The 20909-nt window shown below is 38.8% G+C and overlaps 1 long non-coding RNA gene across 15 annotated transcripts in view; it reads left to right on the top strand.

Annotated features, from left to right (window-relative positions):
• The window catches only part of LOC147363453 (uncharacterized), a 271934-nt gene that overhangs the window by 43062 nt on the left and 207963 nt on the right, over window positions 1-20909 (top strand). For 7 of the 15 annotated variants that reach the window (XR_015137163.1, XR_015137160.1, XR_015137155.1 and 4 more), the window contains 3 exons: window positions 2731-2843; window positions 3665-3764; window positions 6108-6258. This is a non-coding gene — a long non-coding RNA (uncharacterized LOC147363453). The remainder of the gene's footprint in view (window positions 1-2730; window positions 2844-3664; window positions 3765-6107; window positions 6259-20909) is intronic. The other 8 variants (XR_015137159.1, XR_015137156.1, XR_015137158.1 and 5 more) reach the window with 2 other exon arrangements.

Raw genomic sequence — 20909 nt, 5'->3', positions numbered from 1 at the left:
CAAATAGATTCAAGGGATTAGATCTGATAGACAGAGTGCCTGAAGAACTATGGATGGAGGTTTGTGACATTGTACAGGAGGCAGGGATCAAGACCATCGCCAAGAAAAAGAAAAGCTAAAAGGCAAAATGGTTGTCTGAGGAGGCCTTACAAATGGCTGTGAATAGAAGAGAAGCCAAAGGAAAAGGAGATAAGAAAAGATATTCCCATTTGAATGCAGAGTTCCAAAGAATAGCAAGGAGAGATAAGAAAGCCTTTCTCAGTGATCAATGCAAAGAAATAGAGGGAAACAACAGAATGGGAAAGACTATAGATCTCTTCAAGAAAATTAGAGATACCAAGGGAACATTTCATGCAAAGATGGGCTCAGTGAAGGACAGAAATGGTATGGACCTAACAGAAGCAGAAGGTATTAAGAAGAGGAGGCAAGAATACACAGAATAACTATACAGAAAAGATCTTCATGACCCAGATAACCTCAGTGATGTGATCACCAACCTAGAGCAGACATTCTGGAATGTGAAGTCAAGTGGGCCTTAGGAAGCATCACTACGAACAAAAGCTAGTGGAGGTGATGGAATTCCAGTTGAGCTATTTCAGATCCTCAAAATTGATGCTGTGAAAGTGCTGCACTCAACATGCCAGCAAATTTGGAAAATGTAGCAGTAACCACAGGACTGGAAAAGGGCAGTTTTCATTCCAATAGCAAAGAAAGGCAATGCTGAAGAATGTTCACTCATCTCACATGCTAGCAATGTAATGCTCACAATTCTCCAAGCCAGGTTTCAGCAGTATGTGAACCATGAACTTCCTATGTTCAAGTTGGATTTAGAAATGGCAGAAGAACCAGAGATAAAATTGCCAACATCTGTTGGATCATCAAAAAAGCAAGAGAGTTCCATAAAAACATCTGCTTTATTGACTATGCCAAAGCCTTTGGCTGTGTGAATCACAACAAACTGGAAAATTCTTGAAGAGATGGGAATACCAGACCACTTGACCTGCCTCTTGAGAAATCTCAGAGGTATGCAGGTCAGGAAGCAACGGTTGGAACTGGACATGGAACAACAGACTGGTTCCAAATAGGGAAAGGAGTATACCAAGGCTGTATATTGTCACCCTGCTTATTTAACTTATGTGAGGAGTACATCACGAGAATCGCTGGGCTGGATGAAGCACAATCTGGAATCAAGATTGCCGGGAGAAATATCAATAAGCTGAGATATGCAGATGACACCATTGTTTTGGCAGAAAGTGAAGAACTGAAGAGCTTCTTGATGAAAGTGAAAGAGGAGAGTGAAAAAGTTGGCTTAAAGCTCAACATTCAGAAAACTAAGATCATGACATCTGGTCCCATCACTTCATGGCAAATAGATGGGGAAAACAGTGGAAACAGTGACAGACTTTATTTTTGGGGGCTCAAGAATCATTGCAGATTGTGACTGCAGCCATGAAATTGAAATTAGAAGATGCTTCTAAAATTAGGGTTAGGGTTAGATGCTTGTTCCTTGGAAGAAAAGTTATGACCAACCTACTACTACTACTAAGTCGCTTCAGTCGTGTCCGACTCTGTGCGACCCCATAGACGGCAGCCCACCAGGCTCCCCCATCCCTGGGATTCTCCAGGCAAGAATACTGGAGTGGGTTGCCATTTCCTTCTCCAAAGCACGAAAGTGAAAAGTGGAAGTGAAGTTGCTCAGTCGTGTCCGACTCTTAGCGACCCCATGGACTGCAGCCCACCAGGCTCCTCCGCCCATGGGATTTTCCAGGCAAGAGTACTGGAGTGGGGTGCCATTGCCTTCTCCATGACCAACCTATACAGCATATTAAGAAGCAGAGACATTACTTTGCCAACAAAGGTCCATCTAGTCAAAGCTATGGTTTTTCCAGTAGTCATGTTATGGATGTGAGAGCTGGACTAAAAAGAAAGCTGAGTGCCAAAGAATTGATGCTTTTGAACTGTGGTGTTGGAGAAGACTCTTGAGAGTCCCTTGGACTGCAAGAGGATCCAACCAGTCCATCCTCAGGGAAATCAGTCTTGAATATTCGTTGAAAGGAGTGATGCTGAAGCTGAAACTCCAATACTTTGGCCGCCTGATGTGAGGAGCTGACTCATTTGAAAAGACTCTGATGCCGGGAATGATTGAAGGCAGGAGGAGAAGGGGATGACAGAGCATTAGATGGTTGGATGGCATCACTGACTCAATGGACATGAGTTTGAGTAAATTCCGGGAGATGGTGAATGACAGGGAGGCCTGATGTGCTGCAGTCCATGGGGTTACAAAGAGTCAGACACTGCTGAGCGACTGAATTGAACTGATTTTTATTGGAGCTGGTGTGACATTTAAATGTATCCTTGTGCCTGACATTAACAGTCACTGCACCCATCACAGTGCAAATAAAGTCCAACTACAAAGAAGATACTAGGTTGGAGTGGGGTGAGTATACAAATCCTTTATAAACGGCTGTGGGGAGAATCCTAGGAAGACTTTTAACTTCTATTTTTAGGATGAAAGATATTTGCTTATGGAAGGATTTTTCTTATGTCTTTTTTACCTATAATTTTTTTTCATATATTAACAACATCTGCAGTATTTTTTTTTCCAGGTGATGTTATTATCCGTATGGCAGATTTAACACAATGCCCGTCAGTTGCCTAAAACCTGCCCGGGAAAAGCAGTTTTGCACACACCTCCTTATGTATCATCTTAGCTCCTACTTCTTTTTTCAGGTAACACATCTGTGAAGTTCACTGAAGCTGGTTGTTTTCACTGCTGTCCTGAACAAGTGATACTGGACTCCTCCCCAGGGAACAAGTGGCATCTATTTAAAATTCACTTTTAGGTGAGTTTGTGGGACATCTTTGCTAAATAGTAGGGTTCTTAGGTGTCTCAACAAGAGAATATTGGTCTTGAATGTAAAGGATAAAAATCAAGGTTTGTGCAGCATTGTAAATGAGAGTCAGGATGATCTAATATGGAGGTTCAGAGCATTCTTTTCTTCAACATCTTATTGTTGCCAGATTAATAATAGCCAGGAGAGAGGGCAAATGCTGAAGAGATTCTATTTTCCTTTGTTAGTAATGCCAGCATTTGACCTTGAGTGTGTGTAGATGGGCAAATGGCTGTAATTCTGAGTCTAAAATAAATTTTCTTTGATTCGTATTTTAATTGGTAATGGAATAGTTATCTTTATTTCTAATCTGCTTTCTTTTTTTTCTCTTCCTTTTGCTTTAAGAAGAGAAACTGTGATTTTATCTCTTAATCTAATTCATAGCTGCTCCTCTTGGCAGAGAGAGAGAGAGAGAAAGGGAGGCCAGTGACAGAATGTCCAAATGTGACAACATGATACCAACATAGGCTGTAATCAGAGTGAAAGTCTGTGCTCCAAGGGAGATGCAATGAAGGACGAACAGAACAGAAAAGTTGGCACAGGTTTTATTTTTTCTAACAAGTATATATCAAAGCGTTGGCAGGTGCTGTCTTTAATGTTGTCTTGCAAAGGGCTGTAAAATTCACTCAGGGTTCTTACAAAGGCAAGAAATCTTTGTTGCCAGAGTGCCCTGCTGGTTTTTCTGTTGCACCTCTTAGGCATTACTGTACAGTGTGTGTACAGTAAGCTACTGTAGCAAATGGTGTTTGACTTAGGGATCTCTGTTTACCCAGAACCAGCTGGAAGCCTGACACATAATAATCACTTAAGAAATGTTTATTAAATTCACTCGAAAATTGGATCTAAATGAGCTGCTCTTCTGGAACTCTAGAGGTAAGAGAGCACCAAAACCCCAAGAATCCAAAGTCTGTGGCTTATGCCAAAAGAGAGTCTTGCATTTGATGCGAATATTTTCTGTACGATTGGGCAAAAGGTATGGGAAGAAATTGCAGTTGCTAGTCCGTCTAGTCAAGGCTATGATGAGAGTTGGACTGTAAAGAAAGCTGAGTGCCGGAGAATTGATGCTTTTGAACCGTGGTGTTGGATAAGACTCTTGAAAGTCCCTTGGACTGTAAGGAGATCCACCCAGTCCATTCTAAAGGAGATCAGTCCTGGGTGTTCTTTGGAAGGAATGATGCTAACGCTGAAACTGCAGTACTTTGGCCACCTCATGTGAAGAGTCGACTCATTGGAAAAGACTCTGATGCTGGGAGGGATTGGGGGCAGGAGGAGAAGGGGACGACAGAGGATGTGATGGCTGGATGGCATCACAGACTCGATGGACGTGAGTTTGAGTGAACTCTGGGGGTTAGTGATGGACAGGGAGGCCTGGTGTGCTGCGATTCATGGGGTCTCAAAGAGTCGGACACGACTGAGCGACTGAACTGAACTGGACTGTGTCAGTGTCAGGAAATAGAAACAAAGCATCACAGTCTTATGGACTCTGTTGGAGAGGGTGGGAAGATTTGGGAGGATGGCATTGAAACATGTATAATATCATGTATGAAACGAGTTGCCAGTCCAGGTTCGATGCACAATACTGGATGCTTGGGGCTGGTGCACTGGGAGGACCCAGAGGGATGGTATGGGGAGGGAGGAGGGAGGAGGGTTCAGGATGGGGAACACATGTATACCTGTGGTGGATTCATTTCGATATTTGGCAAAACTAATACAATTTTGTAAAGTTTAAAAATAAAATAAAATTTAAAATAAATTAAAAAAAAAAAAAGAAAGCATCAAAGAGAAAGCACAGAATTTGTACAGGGAGAGGAAGACATTTAAGAGAACAGAAAAGTCCACTCGTATAGACATTTGGGGAAAGACAGATGCAGGAAGACAATAATAGGAAGAAAGATCCTGGGAGACTCATACAGGACTCCTAAGTGAGGATAACTTGGGTATACAGATGTGTAGCCATAAATTTCAGAGGCCATACAAACCTGTCTATATGGCTGTGGCACATATGTTTTCGAAATTGCTCAGAAGCTCATATACAAAACTGACAGGTTTGAAGTAGATGCCTTTCATTTACATAATCTGTGTTTGGTTGTTAATAGGAGAAAAGTGGGTAGAGGTGGGCATAATGAGGGTGTTGGGAAAGGAAAGTTGAACTTGGATCCATATATTTTATAGAACAGGGACATATCGTGTTCTTTTTTTAAAATTTGTTTTTAGTTGAAGGATAATTGCTTTATAATACTGTGTTGGTTTCTGCCATACATCAACATGACTCAGCTATAGGTATACATATGTCCCCTCCCTCTTGAGTCTCCCTCCCACCTCCTACTGTATCCCACCCATCTCTGTTGTTACAGAGTGCAGGGGAAATTAACCAGAATTTCCTCCCAATCTTGCCAATGTCTATATATTTGTTTCTCTATATAAATTCAGATAGATTATTTAAGCCATTTTTCTATTTTATCTCCTTTGCAAATTAAAAAAAAGAGACTTTCTTCCTCATTTTCTGAAATACAGTTTTGAATCAACTTAAAACTATAAAAATCTTTGTCTCATTTTTCGAATATAGAAATTTTAATTTTGCAAATTTATGTAGTTTTACTTCCTTGCTTTTCAAAACTTCCATTTTCTTAATTATATAATAATAAAATCCTTTCATTGCCTTCTTTTTTATAATATATTTTTTATGATTTATAATTTGAAATTGTAAAGCTCTCAATATGGTTCAGAAAAATCACATCTCACTAAAAGCACTACAAACCATATTATCTCTTTATCACTAATTTGCATTCTTTAACAGTATGTATCATTGAGAGGCCAAATGTCAAAATAAATTATTCTTTTCTCAAGAGAAATTATTAACCTGCACTCAGTCATGATGGTAAAAATAATCTAATATAGGCATATCTCATTTTATCATGCTTCACCTGTACTCTTTTTTGTTTTTCTTTTAAAATAAATACTGTCTTTTACAATTTGTGTGTTTTTGGCAACCCTGCAATGAGCAAGTCTGTTGGTGCTATTCTCCCAATAGAATTTGTTCATCTCCATGTTATGTTTTGGTAATTCTAGCAATATTGCATACTTTTTCATTATATCTTGTTATGATTATCATTCGTCTTTGTTATACTACTACTCACTGAAGGATCAGATGATGGTTGGCGTTTGTAACACTAGAGTATTTTTTAATTAAGGTATTTCCATGTCCCTTTTTAATAGACATAATGCTAATGCAAAGTCCACTGCTACATTTAAAAATGGATAAGCAACAAGACCTACTGTATAGCCCAAGGAACTCTGCTCAATGTTATGTGGAAGCCTGGATGGGAGGCGAGTTTGAGTGAGAATGGATACATGTATATATATATGGGTGAGTCCCTTTGCTGTCCACCTGAAACTATCAGTCAGTCAGTCATTCAGTCAGTCAGTTCAGTTGCTCAGTCATGTCCGAATCTTTGCGACCCCATGAATCACAGCACGCCAGGCCTCCCTGTCCATCACCAACTCCCGGAGTTCACCCAAACCCATGTCCATCAAGTCAGTGATGCTATCCAGCCATCTTATCCTCTGTTGTCCCCTTCTCCTCCTGCCCCCAATCCCTTCCAGCATCAAAGTCTTTTCCAATGGGTCAACTCTTTGCATGAGGTGGCCAAAATACTGCAGTTTCAGCTTTAGCATCATTCCTTCCAAAGAAATCCCAGGACTGATCTCCCTCAGAATGGACTGGTTGGATCTCCTTGCAGTCCAAGGGACTCTCAAGAGTCTTCTACAGCATCACAGTTCAAAAGCATCAATTCTTCGGCGCTCAGCTTTCTTCACAGTCCAACTCTCATATCCATACATGACCACTGGAAAAACTATAGCTTTGACTAGATGGACCTTTGTTGGTAAAGTAATGTCTCTGCTTTTAAATATGCTATCTAGGTTGGTCATAACTTTTCTTCCAAGGAGTAAGCGTCTTTTAATTTCATGGCTGCAGTCACCATCTGCAGTGATTTTGGAGCCCAAAAAAATAAAGTCTGACACTGTTTCCACTGTTTCCCCATCTATTTCCCATGAAGTGATGGGACCAGATGCCATGATCTTCGTCTTCTGAATGTTGAGCTTTAAGCCAAATTTTTCACTTTCCACTTTCACTTTCATCAAGAGGCTTTTGAGTTCCTCTTCACTTTCTGCCATAAGGGTGATGTCATCTGCATATCTGAGGTTATTGATATTTCTCCCGTCAATCTTGATTCCAGCTTGTGCTTCTTCCTGCCCAGCGTTTCTCATGATGTACTCTGCATATAAGTTAAATAAGCAAGGTGACAATATACAGCCTTGACGGGCTCCTTTTCCTATTTGGAACCAGTCTGTTGTTCCATGTCCAGTTCTAACTGTTGCTTCCTGACCTGGATATAGGTTTCTCAAGAGGCAGGTCAGGTGGTCTGGTATTCCCATCTCTTTCAGAATTTTCCACAGTTTATTGTGATCCACACAGTCAAAGGCTTTGGCATAGTCAATAAAGCAGAAATAGATGTTTTTCTGGAACTCTCTTGCTTTTTCCATGATCCTGTAGATGTTGGCAATTTGATCTCTGGTTCCTCTGCCTTTTCTAAATCCAGCTTGAACATCTGGAAGTTCACGGTTCACGTATTGTTGAAGCCTGGCTTGGAGAATTTTGAGCATTACTTTACTAGTGTGTGAGATGAGTGCAATTGTGCAGTAGTTTGAGCATTCTTTGGCATTGCCTTTCTTTGGGATTGAAATGAAAACTGACCTTTTCCAGTCCTGTGGCCACTGCTGAGTTTTCCAAATTTGCTGGCATGTTGAGTGCAGCACTTTCACAGTATCATCTTGCAGGATTTGAAAGAGCTCCACTGGAATTCCATCACCTCCACTAGCTTTGTTCATAGTGATGCTTTCTAAGGCCCACTTGACTTCACATTCCAGGATGTCTGGCTCTAGGTCAGTGATCACACCATCGTAATTATCTGGGTTGTGATGATCTTTTTTGTATAGTTCTTCTGTGTATTCTTGCCACCTCTTCTTAATATCTTCTGCTTCTGTTAGGTCCATACCATTCCTGTCCTTTATCGAGCCCATCTTTGCATGAAATGTTCCCTTGGCATCTCTAATTTTCTTAAAGAGATCTCTAGTCTTTCCCATTCTGTTTTTTTCTTCTATTTCTTTGCATTGATCACTGAGGAAAGCTTTCTTATCTCTTCTTGCTATTCTTTGGAACTCTGCATTCAGATGCTTATATCTTTCCTTTTTTCCTTTGCTTTTTGCTTCTCTTCTTTTCACAGCTATTTGTAAGGCCTCCCCAGACAGCCATTTTGCTTTTTTGCATTTCTTTTCCATGTGGATGTTCTTGATCCCTGTCTCCTGTACAATGTCACAAACCTCCAATAGTTCATCAGGTACTCTATCTATCAGATCTAGTCCTTTAAATCTATTTCTCACTTCCACTGTATAATCATAAGGGATTTGATTTAGGTCATACCTGAATGGTCTAGTGGTTTTCCCTACTTTCTTCAATTTAAGTCTGAATTTGGCAATAAGGAGTTCATGATATGAGCCACAGTCGGCTCCTGGTCTTGTTTTTCTTGGCTGTATAGAGCTTCTCCATCTTTGTGACCCTGTAGACTATACAGTCCATGAAGTTCTCCAGGCCAGAATACTGTATTGGGTAGCCATTCCCTTCTCCAGGGGATCTTCCCAACCCAAGGATCGAACTCAGGTCTCTTGCATTGCAGGCGGATTCTTTACCAGCAGAGCTATCAGGGAAGCCCACCTGAAACTATCACAACATTGTTAATCAGCTATGCTCTAAAACAAAATAAAAAGTTTAATAAACTCGAAAAAAATTCAAAATTAATAAACTATAGTCTAAACATAAATTTTGTATACACTAAAAAATGAAAAATAAATTCAAAATTAATAAACTGTAGTATAGTCTAAACATAAATTTTGTGTACACTGAAAAATGAAAAACTCACAAAAATTTTGTGAGTTGCTTGATCACAATATTTGCTTTATTGTGGTGGTCTGGAACCAAACCTGTGATATCTCAAAGATATGCCTGTACAGTATTATGTACAGATTTGAGATCAAATATAGTTAAACTCTCCAGAAGAACAAGTAATCCATAAGCACACAGTAATTACAACATTAATTAGTTACTCTGACTTAAATGCTTCTTCAGCTCTGCCAGTGTATATACATAGAGCATCTTACAGAATAATCTGGAGATCTTGTTTATGCTTATCTTAGCACACATAGTTAGTACCAAGAGAACAAAAACGTGGTTAAAGGAATTTTGGAGTCCTCCCTGAATTTGTCTGGCATTGCAGTAATCTAAGTAATTACTTTCTGGATCAAAATTTAATGTGATTCCTTCTAGTTTTAAAACCTCAAATTTGTTCCTTATCTTAACTACATTCATTTCATCGGGTTGTTCATTATGAATTGGCTTCTGATTGAAAAGAAAGACTTGGAAAATATTAAGAACTGATTTTCTCCAATAATCTGTGCTCTGTCTTTAATTTTTAGGAAATAAAAGTTTGAAAATTATTTCACATTTCATTTATATTATTTGGTAAAATGAATCAGAAAACTATTTTGACTTTGTTTTTCAGACGATAAATCATGTCCAACTCTTTGTGACCCAGGAACTGCAGCATGCCAGGCTTCCCTGTCTTTCACTATCTCCCAGACTTTGTTCAAACTCATGTCCATTGAGTCAGTGATGTCATCCAGCCATGTCATCCTCTGTCACCCCATTCTCCTCTTTATCTCACTCTCTCCCAGCATTAGGGTCTTTTCCAGTGAGTCACTTTTTTGCATCAGGTGGCCAGAGTATTGGAGCTTCAGCCTCAGCATCTGTCCTGCCAGTGAATATTCAGGGTTGATTTCCTTTAAGATTGACTGGTTTGATCTTTCTGTCCAAGAAACTGTCAGGACAGTTCAAAAGCATCAGTTCTTTGACACTTTACCATTTTTAAGGTCCAGTTCTCACATTCATACATGACTGGTGGTAAAACCATAGCATGGACTATATTGAACTTTTGTGCACAAAGTGATGACTCTGCTTTTCCATACACTGTCCAGGTGTGTCATAGCTTTTCTTCTAAGGTGCACGTGTCTTTTAATTTCATGGCCGAAATCACTGTCCACAGTGATTTTGGAGCCCAAGAAAATGAAATCTGACACTGTTTCCAATTTTTCCCCATCTATTTGCTATGAAGTGATGGGACCAGATACCATAATCTTGGTTTTTGAATGTTAAGCTTTAAGCCAGCTTTTCCACTCCTCTTTCACCTTCATCAAGAGACTCTTTAGTTCCTCTTCACTTTCTTCCATTAAAGTGGTATCATATGCATATCTGAGATTGTTGATATTTCTCCTGGCAATCTTGATTCCCTTCATGAGTCATTTAGCCCAGCATTGCATGTGATGTACTCTGCATATAAGTTAAATAAACAGGGTGACAATATACAGTCTGGACGTACTCCTTTCCCAATTTTGAACCAGTCTGTTCCATGTCCAATTCTAACTGTTGCTTCTTGTCCTGCATACAGGTTTCTCAGGAAGCACTTAAGGTGGTCTGGTATTCCCATCTGTTTAAGAGTATTCCACAGTTTGTTGTGATCAACACAGTCAAAGGCTTTAGCATAGTCAATGAAGCAGAAGTAGGTGTTTTTAAGGAATTCCCTTGTTTTTTCTGTGATCCTATATGTTGGCAATTTGATCCCTGGTTCCTCTGCCTTTTCTAACTTCAGCTTGTACATCTGGAAGTTCTCAGTTCATGGACTGCTGAAGCCTAGTGTTTTGAAGGATTTTAGCATAATCATGCTAGCATGTAAAATGAGTGTAATTGTATGGTAATTTGAACAGTCTTTGGCATTGCCTTTCTTTGGCATTGGAATAAAAACTTACCTTTTTCAGTCTTGTGGCCTCTGCTGAGTTTTCCAAATGTGGAAATGGAAATGGCATATTGAGTGCAGAACAATCACACCATCGTCTTTTAGGATTTGAAATAGCTCAGCTGGAATTCCATCACTTCCACTAACTTTGTTTGTAGCAATGCTTCCTAAGGCCTGCTTGACTTCATACTCCAGAATGTTTGGCTGTAGGTGAGTGACCACACCATCATGGTTATCTGGGTCATTAAGAGTTTTTTTGTACAGTTCTTTTGTGTATTCTTGACACTTCTTAATCTCTTCTGCTTCTGTTAGCTTCTTGGTGTCTTTGTCCTTTATTGTGGCTGTCTTTGCATGAGATATTCCCTTGGTATCTCCAGTTTTCTTGATGAGATGTCTAGTCTTTCCCTTTCTATTGTTTTCCTCCATCTCTTTGCATTGGTCACTTAAGACTTTCTTTTCTCTCCTTGCTGTTCTCTGGAACTCTGCATTCATATGGGTATATCTTTCCTTTTCTCCTTTGCCTTTTGTCTCTCTTCTTTTCTCAGCTGTTTGTAAGGCCTCCTCAGACAACCACTTTCCCTTCTTGCGTTTCTTTTTCTTGAGGATGGTTTTGGTCACCATCTCCTGTGCAATGTTATGAACCTCTGTTCATAGTTCTTCAGGCACTCTGTCTACCAGTATAACCTTCAGGGATATTTTAAATTTTTAACAATGAAATTTAGCCTCAACAATGATATCTTGAATGAATGATAGTTGACCTAATTTTTCTAATACATAACATTATATATTTTAAACATTTTTAAAAGCACAACCCACTTCATCATTTTGTTTTCACCTTTTAAAAAATAATATGGGGAGGGAGGAGGGAGGAGGGTTCAGGATGGGGAACACATGTATACCTGTGGCGGATTCATTTTGATATTTGGCAAAACTAATACAATTATGTAAAGTTTAAAAATAAAATAAAATTAGAAAAAAAAAATAAAAAATAATATGATTACCTTAAATAACTCTTCACTTTCTTTTGGTATGGCCTGCTTCACACATATCTTTCTTTTTTATCCTCATTTGTAAAATAATCATTATTAATGCCATTAGTATTTTTAATTCATTTTATGTTTAAAATCTCCCATAGATTCTCATAGGATCAACAACTATTAGATTCTTTGAACAGAAGTGAATGAATACATCAAAATGCATTTATGTAATATTTTATAAATTGCTGAGACTATCTTCTGAGTGGCACCATCCCTAATGAGTGTCTAAATGACAGAGATGAGTCATTGCAGCTGATTCTTTGGGAATGCTTTTTCTACATCTTCAGCTGTTTAGAACAAAGTTCTGTGCAGGTTTCTCATACCTTATTTGAACAATATGAAGGTAAGTAGAAGTAGTATTTAATGTTTCTTCTACATTTTAATATTGAGAAACCTCTATCTAATCTAATCTGTAGTATCAAAAACAACTCAAACACTTTATGTGTTAAATTTGAATATGTAAATTAAACTGATCAAAAAAGTAACCCCTGTTAATAGACTAAACCCCAGAAAAAAATATCAGAAGTAGTTCATGATTGATTTCTCAAGTTAATTTTTTTTTTTTTTTCTGGTTTGGTATTTAATTTTTCACAAAGATCTCTCATATATATGCTATTGCTGGACACTCAGTTTGTTACTGTGCTGATATTCACTCTATTGTGAAGACCAAATGTCACAATTTTGCAATATATGAATACATTCTCAGTTCAGTCACTCAGTTGTGTCCGACTCTGCAACCCCATGGACTGCAGCACACCATGCTTCTCTGTCCATTACCAACTCCCGGAGCTTGCTCAAACTCATGTTCATTGAGTTGGTGATGCCATCCAACCATCTCATCCTCGGTTGCCCCTTCTCCTCCTGCCTTCAGTCTTTCCCAGCATCAGGTTCTTTTGCAGTGAGTCAGTTCTTCACATCAGGTGGCCAAAGCATTGGAGTTTCAGCTTCAGCATCAGTACTTCCAATGAATATTCAGGACTGATTTCCTTGAAGATGGACTGGTTGGATCTCCTTGCAGTCCAAGGGACTCTCAAGAGTCTTCTCCAACACCACAGTTCAAAAGCATCAATTCTTTGGCACTCAACTTTCTTTATAGTCCAACTCTCACATCCACACATGACTATTGGAAAAACATAGCCTTGACTAGACAGATGTTTGTTGGCAAAGTAATGTCTCTGCTTTTTAATATGCTGTCCAGGTTGATCATAGTTTTTCTTCCAAGGAGCAAGTGTCTTTTAATTTCATGTCTGCAGTTACCATCTGCAGTGATTTTGGAGCCAAAGAAAATAAAGTCTCTCACTGTCTCCATTGTTTCCCCATCTATGTGCCATGAAGTGATGGGACCAGATGCCATGCACTTAGTTTTTTGAATGCTGAATTTTAAGCCAGTTTTTTCACTCTCCTCTTTAACTGTAATCAGGAAGCTCTTTAGGTCTTCTTCACTTTCTGCCATGAGGGTGGTATCATCTGCATATCTGAGGTTATTGATATTTCTCTTGGCAATCTTGATTCCAGCTTGTGCTTCTTCCAGCCCTGCATTTCTCATGATGTGCTCTGCATAGAAGTTAAATAAGAAGAGTGACAATATACAGCCTTGACATACTCCTTTCCCAATTTGGAACCAGTCCATTGTTCCATGTCCAGTTCTAACTGTTGGTTCTTGACCTGCATACAGATTTCTCAGGAGGCAGGTCAGGTGGTCTGACACTCCCTTCTCTTTAAGAATTATCAATTGTACATTAAATTTTTGTCTCTTAAAAAAAAAAGAATTATCCACGTTTTGTTATGATCCATGCAGGCAAAGTCTTTGTCAATAGTCAGTAAAGCAGAAGTAGATGTTTTTCTGGAACTCTCTTGCTTTTTTGATGATCCAATGGATGTTGGCAATTTGATCTCTGGTCCCTCTGCCTTTTCTTAATCCAGCTTGAACATCTGGAAGTTCTCGATTCATGTACTGTTGAGACTGGCTTGGACAATTTTTAGCATTACTTTGCTAGTGTGTGAGATGAGTGCAGTGGTGCGGTAGTTTGAACATTCTTTGGCATTGCCTTTCTTTGGGACTGGAATCAAAACTGACCTTTTCCAGTCCTGTAATCACTTCTGAGTTTTCCATATTTGCTGGCATATTGAGTACAGCATTTTCACAGTATCATCTTTTAGGATTTGAAATAGCTCAACTGGAATTCCGTCACCTCCACTAGCTTTGTTTGTAGTGATGGTTCCTAAGGCCCCCTTGACTTCGCATTCAACAATGTCTGGCTCTAGGTGAGTGATCACACCATTGTGGTTATCTGGGTCATGAAGATCTTTTTTGTATAGTTCTTCTGTGTATTCTTGCCACCTCTTCTTAATATTTTCTGCTTCTGTTAGGTCCATACCATTTCTGTCCTTTATTGTGCCCATCTTTGCATGAAATGTTCCCTTGGTATCTCTAATTTTCTTAAAGAGATCTCTAGTCTTTTCCATTATATTGTTTTCTTCTATTTCTTTGCACTGATCACTGAGGCAAGCTTTCTTATCTCTCCTTGCTATTCTTTAGAACATTTCGTTCAAATAGGTAGATTTTTCCTTTTCTCCTCTGTCTTTAGTGTCTCTCCTTTTCTCAGCTATTTGTCAGGTGTCCTCAGACAACCATTTTTCTTTTTGCATTTCTTTTTCTTGGGGATTGTCTTGATCCCTGCTTCCTGTACAATGTCATGAACCTCCATCCATAGTTCTTCAGACATTCTGTCTATCAGATCTAATCCCTTGAATCTATTTTTCACTTCTGGTGTATAATTATAAAGGATTTGATTTAGGTCACGTGAATGGTGTCGGAGTTTTCCCTACTTTCTTCAATTTAAGTCTGAATTTGGCAATAAGGAATTCATGATCTGAGCCAGTCAGCTCCTGGTCTTGTTTTACTGACTGTATAGGGCTTCTCCATGTTTGGCTACAAAGACAATAATCAATCTGATTTTGGTATTGACCCTCTGGTGATGTCCATGTGTAGAGTCTTCTCTTGTGTTGTTGGAAGAGGGTGTTTGCTATGACCAGTGCATTCTCTTGGCAAACCTCTATTGGCCTTTGCCCTGCTTTGTTTTGTACTCCAAGGCCAAATTTGCCTGTTACTCCAGGTAGCTCTTGACGTCCTACTTTTTCAATCCAGTCCCCTATAATGAAAAGGACATCTTTTATGGGTGTTAGTTCTAGAAGGTCTTGTAGGTATTCATAGAACCGTTCAACTTCAGCTTCTTCAGCATTAGTGATTGGGGCACAGACTTGGATCACTGTGATATTGAATGGTTTACCTTGGAAACGAACAGAGATCATTTTGTCATTTTTGATATTGCACCCAAGTTCTGCATTTTGGACTCTTTTGTTGACTATGAGGGCTACTCTATTTTTTCTAAGGATTCTTGCCCGCAGTAGTTGATCTAATGGACATTTGAATTAAATTCACCCATGCCAGTCCATTTTAGTTCACTGATTGTGAAAAGGCCAATGTTCGCTCTTGCCGTCTCCTGTTTGACCACTTCAAATTTACCTTGATTCATGGACCTAACATTCCAGGTTCCTATGAAATATCGTTCTTTAAGCTTCGGATTTTACTTCCATCACCAGTCACACCCTCAACTGGGCGTTGTTTTTGCTTCATCTACGTCTCTTCATTCTTTCTGGAGTTATTTCTCCACTCTTCTCCAGTAGCATATTGGGTGCTTACTTCCTGGGGAGTTCATTTTTCAGTGTCATATCTTTTTGCCTTTTCATACTGTTCATGGGGTTCTCAAGGCGAGAATACTGAGGTAGTTTGCCATTCCCTTCTCCAGTGGACCATGTTTTGCCAGAACTCTTCCCATGAGCTGTCTGTTCTGGGTGGCCCTACACAGTCTGGCTCATAGTTTCATTGAGCTAGACAAGGGTGTGGTCCGTGTGATCAGTTTGATTAGTTTTCTGTGAATGTGGTTTTCATTCTGTCTTCCCTCTGACAGATAAGGATAAGGGAATGAATACATTCTACAACTGATAATTTAAGAAATGATCCATTAATAATGCATTTTGTTAATATAATGCAGGTATACTAAGCTCTGACTATATTTCCAGATCTATATTAGGTATCATATGATATATAAATGGTATGGCCTTTGTCTGAAGCAACTGTTCTCTATGAGAAGAGAAAAGGTATTAATCTAGAATACAACATAGGCAATGTCAGTAATTGAATATGGAATATAACATAGGGTCTGGGAGATGGTGAAGGACAGGGGAGCCTGGAATGCTGTAATGCGTGGGGTCACAAAGAATCAAATACAACTGAGCAACTGAACCACAGTGTCAATAATAATAGCTATAAGGCAGCCCAGTGTTTAGATACAGAGCAGGTAAGAACTATGTTGTATCTGACTTGGTGAGGCAAGCAGCAGAACTTGAATTGCATGTGCAAGAAGAGATATGCTTTGTATAGATAGAGGGTGAGGGTGGAGAACATTTTAGGCTGGAAGTTAGTATGAATGAGAGCAGAGTGATAAGAATGTGGGTGACAGAGCTGTTTGCATTAGTTCCCTTGAAGCAGAATATATAAATACGTGTGTGTGTGTGTGTGTGTGTGTGTGTGTGTGTATATATATATATATGTATGTATGGAAGAAGGTAGGAGTATAGTGGAATATTGGAAAGAGTCCATGGATGTTTTTGGAAACTAGGAGGGCAGTTGGATCTTGGATTTCATTCTGAACCTTATTCTATAGATAGTTCTAAGCCTCTAAAGACTTCTGAGCTAAACAGCTGCTTTATATAAAGTAGGTTTTTTTTATAATATTAATCTGACAATGTTTTGCAGATTGCTTTAGAAAAGGAAGAAAAGAAAGCTCAGTGAGGAAAGTATTCAATAATTCAGGCACAATAATAGATTCAGACCAAAAATAGCATGGTGGAATGGAAAAGATGAAAGTTCTAAATGGTGATTTTAGATTTTTCAGTTCAAGGCAAGCAGAGAGCTATCTTGTAAAATTTGTCTGCTCTTTTTAAAGGTAAATTTTCCACCTTCTTTCTACCAATATGCCTGTTTATATTCTGACCTGATATTCTGATAGTGAATGTATTTTGGGATTGTTCTTTGTGTCTTTCATTCTTATTACAAAAAACTAGTCCAGTGATGATGCCTGTAAATCTCTTAGCCAATCTGAGGACAAAGAAACTAGCTTGGCTGAAGAAAAATAGACCTGTCTATCTGAATGTTGTGAAATACTCTATTTTAAGTGATTTTCAAACCTACTGGGCCACACATATTATAGTCTACCTCTGAGTTTATGAGATTCAAGAACTCTAAAGTGTTCCATCTCAAATTTACCCTATTTTATGAGTAACTATGGACAAGTCTATGGTTTTTCCTGTGGTCATGTATGGACTGTGAAAAAGGCTGAGCGCTGAAGAACTGATGCTTTTGAACTGTGGTGTTGGAGAAGACTCTTGAGAGTCCCTTGGACTGCAAGGAGATCCAACCAGTCCATTCTGAAGGAGATCAGCCCTGGGATTTCTTTGGAAGGAATGATGCTAAAGCTGAAATTCCAGTACTTTGGCCACCTCATGTGAAGAGTTGACTCACTGGAAAAGACTCTGATGCTGGGAGGGATTGGGGGCAGGAGGAGAAGGGGACGACAGAGGATGAGATGGCTGGATGGCATCACTGACTCGATGGACGTGAGTCTGAGTGAACTCCGGGAGTTGGTGATGGACAGGGAGGCCTGGCGTGCTGCAGTTCATGGGGTTGCAAAGAGTCGGACACAACTGAGCGACTGAACTGAACTGAACTGATGGACAAGTCATTTAACCTCTGGTTTTTCTCATTTCTAAAATGACATGAGCAAAATATCCTAAGAAAACTGAATGTGATAGCATATATAGAGTACTTCACACAGAGCCGTATTAAGTTCTCAATAATTATTAGCAATTATTACCTTTCAGAAAAGCATTTTTTTTTTAATGTGAAACCAACTATCATAGTTTCCCTTGTTTGTGGTTTTGCTTCCAAGGCCTCAGTTACCTCTGATAACTGCAGTCTGAAAATACTAAATGGAAAATTCCAGAAACAAACCATTCACAAGTTTTAAATTTCCCACAGTTCTGAGCAGAGTGATGGATTCTTTCATTGTCTGGCTCCAACCTGCTTGGGACATGAATCATCCATTTGTCCATATCTCTGTCCATTAGCTACTTAGAAGCCACCATCTGGTTATTAGAACAAGTGTTATGACAGTAAAGTTCAAGTCACCCTTATTTTACTAAATAATGGCCCCAGAGCACGAGAGTTGTGATCCTAGCAGTTCACACTGTGGTTCCAGCCTAAAATATCCTCCATCTCACTGTTCATCTACATAAAGCTTATTTCTTCTTACACATGCAATTCAGGTCCTGCTGCTTGCCTCACAACAAAATATTTTGTGCGTGAGAGAGACCATATTCAAAAAGTAATAGTACTTTTTATTACTATTGTTACAGTATTTAGTTATAATTTTTTATTAATATCTTGTTATTATTTATTGTTGTCAGTCTCTTACAGTGTATAATTATAAGTTAAAAATTATCGTAGGTATGTATGTATAGGAAAAAACATAGTCTACATAGGGTTCGGTACTCTCCACTGTTTCAGAAATCCACTGGAGGTCTTGAGATATATCCTCAGCAGATAAGAAACTAGTGTACAATTCATGATAAGTGTGTAATTACTGATGACCACATTGAGTTTCAGTGTCTAAATTACTTTTAAACCATTATTTCAGTTACTTCAGTAGCAATGACTTGTCAATATCACTTTATTTTGATGTAATCTTGATATAGTATGTGCTAATGATCATTGATTCAAATTAACAATAGGATATGGAGATAATGTTTGGCTCAGTTCATGAAACTTTCATTGAAAACTGTACTGTGTTAAACATCTGTTGTTGTTTTTGACCTCAAGGAGATTGTGGGCAAGTAAATAGACACATGTGTAAATAATATAATTGCAGTGTAGTGTCATAAATATAGGCATAAGGAACAGGATTAGCGCAATTGATTATCTTGGGGAACGAAAATAACTTAGCAAAAGAGTGACATACAATTTAGGCTTTTTAGCTATCAATCTATTGAATGTCATAATTAGACTTGTTTTATAGGGTATTGTGGGTAGAAGTTGGAGAGAAAGTGCATTTGTAAAGCATGATTATCTAGGAAATGTGATGCATTCATAGTGCTCTATTTCCAAAGTGCTAAAGCAAAAATCTATAGTTAGGGCAATAAAAAGAATAAGACTTCAGGTCAAAAGGCAAGATCTAGACTAGCACTGTCCATTAGAAATGTCAACCACATATGTAAGTAAGTTTTCTAATAGCTAGATTAAAAATATGGATAAGCACAATTAATTTTATAACATATTTTATTTAAGCCAATATATCTAAAATATTCCCAGGTGGTACAGTGGTAGAGAATCTGCCTGCCAAAGCAGGAGACATGAGTTCAACCCCTGGGTTGAGAAGGTCCCCTGGAGAAGAAAATAGCAGCACAATCCAGTATTCTTGCCTGGAAAATTCTATGGATACAGGAGCCTGGCAGGCTACAGTCCATGGGGTTGCAAAGAGCTGAACACAATTGAGATCACACAGAGAAATCTAAAATATTGCCATTTCAACTTGGTAATTCATATAAATAATGGGATCGTTTGCCCTTATAACAATACAGAGTTTAAAAATCCATATGTATGTAGCATTTACAGCACATTTCAAATTGAACAAGTCATATTTCAAGAACTTAATAGTCATATGAGGTTAATGACCTCTTTGTTGAAGAGTACAGGACAGACTCAGACAATGAAGAGCTTGAACACCCTATTGAAGAATTTAGACTATTGACCTTTATTAATATGTAAAGTCTATTCATCTGATCAGTGTTAGAATTATATTTTCTCTAGTTATTGAGGATGTTGATGGCTAGCAAAAATATTTGTCCAAGAGACATGAAACTAACTATTTGCTTTCTGCTGTTGATCAATCAACACTAGTCAGGAAAGAAGAGAAGACAAAGTCATACTTAAGGACAAAATGGGATTTTTACTCCAGTTCTCTATAGAGGACACAGGGAGCTTGGCTGAACCTCCTCTGTGTGTGTGTGTGTGTGTGTGTGTGTGTTAGTTGCTCAGTCGTGTCTGACTCTTTGCAACCCTATGGACTGTAGCCCACCAGACTCTATCCATGGGATTCTCCAGGCAAGAATACTGGAATAGGTTGCCATTCCCTTCTCCAGGGAATCTTCCCCACTCAGGGATTGAACCTGGGTCTCCTGCATTGTTGGGACCCCATGGAAATTACCAAAACCAAGTCATCCTGAATGATCTGAAAGTAAAGCAGCCTCAAAGGTCAGTTTAAGTACTTCCACATCAGAACTCAGACTTAGATCTTACTATTCTACAATGAGAAGAGGATAGGCACACACTCTAACAGGAAGTGCTGAAGGAAAGGATCATGTGAGAGAGAGTTGGTATTTGTGGCGAGGAGTGAGCTCTTTTTAGGTTGTTGTTAGGGTCCTAGTCTTGAGAGAAAACATCTTAAGTGAGAAAGATTAATGTCTTAAATGAGAAAAATACTAGAGTCCCCCTGATAGCTTACCATTTAACCCGTATGTCCCAGACCACTTAACTCTTCAGTCCTAATGTGTGGAGAGAAAAGTAGTTCTAAGAACCACACCATGTGTCTTTCAACTTGTTACCTGACATGATGGCTTCTAGCTTAGCACAATGGCCAATAAATTGTCATTAGTTAGACACCGTGAAGTATAGTGCCTGTGCTCACAGAGATGGGATTTCTTGACCCATTACTGGGAAAGAAGTGTTGAGCTCTTCATGAAGGATGTTTAAACTCCACCCTAGGGGCCAATGTAAGTTTCTAGACATATTTCTGAATACTCAAATAATTTAGAATTAAATATTTCTTGGCTTCAAAGGGTGAGAGAAGCATTATTATTATTATTATTTATTTTGTTTTACCAAATGTTGTAGCATACTGATTATAAGCTGGGAAGGTCATACATCTCGTTTGGCATGTAATAGTTTTAGTTATTTCCAA

Source organism: Bos grunniens, chromosome 11 (assembly GCF_055505025.1).
Source record: "Bos grunniens cultivar Pamir isolate PY7600 chromosome 11, Bosgru_T2T1.0, whole genome shotgun sequence".
NCBI lineage: Eukaryota > Metazoa > Chordata > Mammalia > Artiodactyla > Bovidae > Bos > Bos grunniens.
The sequence above is the reverse complement of the archived record's forward strand: the minus strand, read 5'-3'. Positions and strand labels throughout refer to the sequence as shown.